Source organism: Asterias rubens, chromosome 8, assembly GCF_902459465.1.
Source record: "Asterias rubens chromosome 8, eAstRub1.3, whole genome shotgun sequence".
Classification (NCBI taxonomy): domain Eukaryota; kingdom Metazoa; phylum Echinodermata; class Asteroidea; order Forcipulatida; family Asteriidae; genus Asterias; species Asterias rubens.
The window spans coordinates 2,142,961-2,149,700 of record NC_047069.1 but is presented as its reverse complement, the minus strand read 5'-3'; positions in this window follow the sequence as shown (position 1 = coordinate 2,149,700).

Sequence of the window (6,740 nt, the reverse complement as noted above, 5' to 3'; positions counted from 1 at the left end):
ACGTGCAGTGACATAGCTTTCCATATCTGTGTTTTGATTCGTCCGAGGTGATGTGGGTGCAGCTGACAATCATCCATTTGGACCAATCAAAACACAGATATGGAAAGCTTACTTTTGGTCATCTGGGCCCAATTTCAAAAAATTTTGCTTAGCATGAAACTTTTTGCCGTGATAAAAACAGGATTACCAACCAAATTTCCATGTGATTTTCAGGATAAGCAAACAACAGCTGAATACGAGTAACAAGCAATATGCAACAAATGGAAATTTGGTTGGTAATCCTGTTTTTATCAAGGAAGAAATTTCATGCTAAGCAAATTTTTGTGCTCAGCAGCTCTATGAATCTGGGCTTTGCATGTATGTGTATTAGGCACAGTTACATGTACTTGCAAGTAATGTTGATATGTAGGATTCGACCGTGTGTGAAATGAATGTAGGTGAAAGGTGATTATGGACGGGGATTGACCTAGGCTAGAGGCCATTCACTGGCGTTATTCACGAGCCTGGAAGTGTGACGTCAGATGTTCAGGCTAATTGTGCATTAAGATACATGTAGGAAGATTGAGAAGTTAAAGACAGTGGACACTATTGGTAATTGTCAAAGACCAGTCTTCTCACTTGGTGTATCTCATTATATGCATAAAATAACAAACCTGTGAAAGTTTGAGCTCAATCGGTCGTCGAAGTTGCGAGATAATAATGAAAGAAAAAAAACACCCTTGTCACACGAAGTTGTGTGCGTTTAGATGGTTGATTTCGAGACCTCAAGTTCTAAATCTGAGGTCTTGAAATCAAATTCGTGGAAAATTACTTCTTTCTCGAAAACTATGGCACTTCAGAGGGAGCCGTTTCTCATAATGTTTTATACCATCAACCATTACTCGTCACTAAGAAAGGTTTTATGCTAACAATTATTCTGAGAAACTACCAATAGTGTCCACTGCCTTTAAGGTATAAGGCTATAATTAAAATGGTGCAAATACAACCAACCCATAGAACTAGAACCAGGAGAACGCCGAGTCCGGCCGCCCTCTGTGTCGTCTTTGGATGCGGTGTATCAATACCCACGATACGCGTGTATGGCAAAATGATCATCGCAGGACACGCATGTATGGCAAAATTATCATCATGTGACATGCGTGTATGGCAAATAATGGCAAGACGTCAGCGCACATAGACTGTTTCTAGTGTGTTCATTGGTCAATGATGACGTCATTGTATGGTAAAATATTTTGCCATACATGCGAAACAAAAATGGCGTATGCGCGTCCATAAAAATGGTCTCACAACGAAACCACACGCACGTTCTATGAACCAACCCAAGATTTTCCGGTAATTTTATTGACATAAATTCTTCCATAAGAAATCAATCTTTGCTATCAAATAAATTCATAAAGATTGCTTCTTTTAAGTGACATTTCTACATTTAATGTAAATATGGAATTTAGAGATGATATTGTAAGGAAAGTTTCATTTCGTTTCTTTCCATTGATCTATGAAACATGGAATGATGAGTCAATGTGTGATCAATCTGATTGATAATGATATTCTGGAGTCCAGTGCATGTAAACTTTGTTGACTGTTCAAAATGGCGAATCCAGACAAAATGTCCTTGGGTGCGTTCCACTTGTGCAAATGTTGCCAACGTTTACGCACGATCGCCAACAATTTTAAGTGGAACGAGTTGTGCGCTGCCGACGTTGCTGAACGATAGCAACTATAGGCGAGCGTAATTCTGAGGTGGTTGTGGTGGTTTTATAATGGCGGACAACAAAACGATAAGCAGACGATGTTATTTTCTTGTCACGAACGTAATTATAGTGTGTTTTTTGTGGTTGATAACGTATTCAGGTCGTGTTGAAATAAATTAGTTGAGGTCACGATGTACAGAAGAGGACCTTCAATACAGCAATAATAATTATAATATTGAAGTCTTAAATAGCGCACGTATCTACCAAACAAGGTACTCAAGGTGCTGAGTATATACAAACTTTCAGAAAGATTGGTTATTGCAGTGATGAATTCTGAGACCCAATTATTTAGCACCTGATATTGCGTTTACAAGGAGCTGCGGCGCATTCAGAAGCCACAGCCAGGAACACCTAACATTACAAACAATATGTACGTAGTGTCGCCATCTTTATTATAAAGTGTCGCCATATTGACATCACGAAGTGCGCAACCAATCGTTCCAATGCATTTGTGCAAACGGTTGTGATACGTTTGCTCGTTTGGAATGCACCCCTGGTCTTTCAGTGCACAACTTCACGAAGGCTTGAATTGATGAAAGTAAAGCTAGTTGATAAAAACAGGACAATGTTTGCTCTCTGGAAATCATTTGAAACAGTCATAGATCAGCTGTAGAGAATTGTTATTGTATAGACATGCATCATACCATTGCATGCAGTTTGCCTCCCAAAATGGCCAAGGTTTGTCTCCCAAAATGGCCGACAAAAATGGGCAGAGTGTAGTTGTATGCGAGGTCAGTGCATGTGGTCAATATGTGCTTCAGTCCCATTTATGGGCATACTCGTACAAAAGTGTTGTTTAATTTTTTCCCACCTCTAACATTATTGTTATTTCGATTATTTTGATGGGTTTTTTTCAAAGGAGATTGTGGGAAATAATGGGCACAAACACTGTTTTTGTTTACGCTATTTCAAACTAAAATATTGCAGGGATGTTATTTATCTGTTATTAACCGAAAATCCAAGGTGTTTTTTTTCAACCCCCAGCCCCCAACAAAATTTATCTAAGAAATAGTTTATCACTTAAAGATAAAACAATATGGAACACCCCCCTGATTGGCTTTCAAACCAAAGATAAATGTTAGTAAGCAGGCTGCGCACGAAAGCTTTCATGCTTGCAAGCTTTCACGCAAACTTTGACGCCTTGCGCTCATAGTTCAGGGTTTTTTTCAACAGCCTATTACATCCCTGGTATTGTTTTCTTTTGATAATATCTTGCAGTTTAAAATGATTCCACAGGTTTTTAAATTGATAGCTTAGTTTTTTTATTTTTTTATTTTTTATTTAATAGGAGACTTTGTAGAGCCCCAGTAATCCAGACTACAGTTATTTTGTCAAATATTTTACAATTTATCTAGACTGGTTATTGTTAAAGGGTCTAATGCACTTTTTTCTAACACGAAACACAATGTCCACAGATTTACATTAAACTAATACAGGGTTTGAAGATTGATTATGATAGTATTAAGCTTCCCTTGGAATATTACTTGCTGAGGTGCTGTAGTTTTTGAGAAATGAGTAAAACAATGCTACAAAAATAATTTAGCATGTAAAAACGTTTTAACCAGTTATGGTATGGTATGGTGCATGTATAATACCATTGCCCAATTTCATAAAGCTTGTAAGCACACAAATTTGCTAAGCATGAAATTTCTTCCTCGATAAAAAACAAGATTACCAACCAAATTTTAATTTGTTGCATATTGCTTGTTACTGGCATTCAGCTGTTGTTTGCTAAATTCTGAAAATCACGTGTAAATTTAGTTGGTAATCCTGTTTTTATTAAGGAAGAAATTTCATGTTAAGCAATTTTTTGTACTTACAGGCTTTATGAAATTGGGCCCATAACTGGTTAATACGTTTTGTGACATTGTTTTACTCATTTATCAAAAACTACAGCACCTCAGTAAGTAATATTTGAAGGAAAGCTTTTAACCATCTTTATCTTCTAACCTTGTTAGTTTAAAGACACTGGACACTATTGGTCATAGTCAAAGACAAGTCTTCTCACTTGGTGTATCTCAAAATATGCATAAAATAACAAACCTGTGAAAATTTGAGCTCGATTGGTCGTCGGAGTTGCGAGTTAACTAGGAAAGAAAAAGACACCCTTGGCACACGAAGTTGTGTGCTTTCAGATGCTTGATTTTGAGACCTCAAATTCTAAAACTGAGGTCTCGAAATCAAATTCGTGGAAAATGACTTCTTTCTCGAAAACTACGTCGCTTCAGAGGGAGCCGTTTCTCATAATGTTTTAGACTATCAACCTCTCCCCATTACTCGTTACCAAGTGAGGTTTCATGCTAATAATTACTTTGAGTAATTACCAATAGTGTCCACTGCCTTTAATGTAAATCTGTGGACAATTTGAAAAAGTACCCGAATCCCTTAATGCTTCATAAGTGTGCCAGCACATACAATGTATTGATTAAATTCACACCCAATTGTACATTAGAACCAATAAGATCAAAATGTACTTGAATAACAGCATTCATCAATATTGATTGTTAATAAGTGAGAAATCATTGATCTTTGATCTCGCCATTGTCTCACCACAGCTCTCAAGGTTGTAATTGCTTAGCGTAACAGATGTTTGAGCTAATGTTTGCTATTGTTCTCACATTGTGTGATCTGTGTAGGGGTTGACATTGCCACTAGCCCGGGACAACCAGTTTTACAACCGGGCTAGTCGTTTTTCCAGTTTGATAGTCCGACGGGCTAGTGTACAAAATAATGCATAAATCAACATCACTGACAATAATGAATTGTGCTGATGGTATTGTAAAATGATGACCAATTTCTCCTTGTGAAACGGCACCCTATGGTGATATTGTAAATTTCTACTGGAGCATTTCAAAGGCACTCAAGGCAATGACCAGTGGACAAGGAGACAATCGCCTTATTGCCTCTTTGAAGTATTAGGCCTGTGCTACATGTATATGGTTGCAGGGCCGTGTGCTTTTTTTTGAAAGGGCAAGGGCACCAAGGCAGAGACCAGGGGACACGGAGGCAATCGCCTTTGTTGCCTCCGTGAAGTATCAGGCCTGGAAAAGTTTCCGTATACCACTTGCACTAGTGTGATAACTAGTAATATTTCATGTTTAGTCTGAATGTAACCAGTTTCTCGCTGGAGGCTTTGATGCAACTGATGTGATTCCTAACTGCATATAACGCAAATAGAGCTGTACAAATTCTCTGGAATAAATTGTTATGATTACAAACAACATGAACCTTGTACCTGTGATGGTTTTCCTACTGAAAGATTGTACTTCACTTGTATGTGTAATTGTGGGGTTGTCGTGGCCGAGCGGATAAGAGCATCAGACTCTAGTTCTGGGTCATTGGGATGTGGGTTCGAATCCTGGTCGTGGCACTTGTGTCCTTGAGCAAGATACTTAACAACCGCTTCTCTCCACCATGGTGTAGAATGGTTACCTTAGAGGGCAGAGATGGTTTATGTGAATGATTAGCTTGGAGCGCGGTAACTCACAGCACCGGCTGTATACTCCCAAGGGAGCTGAGATGGTTTAAGGAATGAAATATATGTCCCGATGAACATGGGTCATACTATCAGAAGAGCTTTGATCGATTATTATCAATAATTGCCAAATACTCACAAAATATGTATGTAGTTTACTGCTGCGATACATGGCACTCCAAAATAAATATAGGAGTCCTATATTGATAAATATAGGATGCTTGGGATACTTCACAGTGAAGCTTTCCTGTGACACTATATGACGTCATAAGTCTTTAACGTCATATAAGCATTACGTATTGATTAAGACGTGGCCTAAAACGTGGTCATCATGCACAGACTTTCATACCATAGCAAGGCGCTATACACACAAACATACTGAACATGATATACATGTGTGCAAATGTATTGTTTATTGATTATATGAAAGAAACAATTCACAACTAATAGTTTACATTTATGAGCAAATAAACCCATTGGATTTAACGTGAAGTAACAGCTTGTAGGTCTGTGTGATATTAAATCATGCCGTCTTAGTACTGTTTATTGAGTGTAACACTACAGTGACTGATTGTACCATGTGCTGCTGATCAGCATAAGTACTGTATTGTATCAGAATTGTTCAAATACAAATATTTAAAGCCATTGGACACTTTCGGTAAACAGTATTTTCCAAAGGCCCACACTTCGTGTATCACAACTTATATATCAAATAACAAACCTGTGAAAATTTAGGCTCAATCGGTCGTCGGAGTTGGGAGAAAAGAACCGGAAACCCACCCTTGTTTCCGCACGTTTCGCCGTGTCATGACATGTGTTTACTATAAATCCGTAATTCTCGATGTTGAGAATTGATATTGTTTTAATGTTTTCTCAAAAAGCAAAGCATTTTATGGAATAATATTTCAAGAGAAGTCTTTAACCATTACCTTCTGTAAACCCTGTAAGTTTTTGTAAATCTGTGAACATTTTTTTTTTTTTCTGTTCCGAAAGTGTATAATGGCTTTAAAGGCAATGGACACTATTGGTAATTAGGCCTACTCCAAATAGTTATTAACCTAAAACCTCACTTGGTAACGAGCAATGGAGAGCTGTTGATAATATAAAACATTGTGAGAAACGGCTCCCTCCGAACATAGAGCAATGCTCTGAAGTAACAGAGTTTTTGAGAAAGAAGGTAATTTCTCACTCAAAATAACAAACTTCAGCTGAAGTCTTTATTTATGCATCTGAAACAGACAAAGTATTGAAACAAGGGTGTTTTTCTCTCATTATTTTCTTGCAACTTCAGTGACCAATTGAGCGCAATTTTTCACAGGTTTTGCTTATGTTGGGATATTTTCACAATTTGGGATACGCATAATGAGAATAGTGGTCTTTAACAATTACCAAAGGTATCCAGTGCCCTTAACTTTTTTAGATATGAAACATTGCTTTGATGAGAAATGACTAAATAAAATCTACTTATAAAATGTTATAATACATATCAAACAAAGTGAAGTTTAGGATTAACT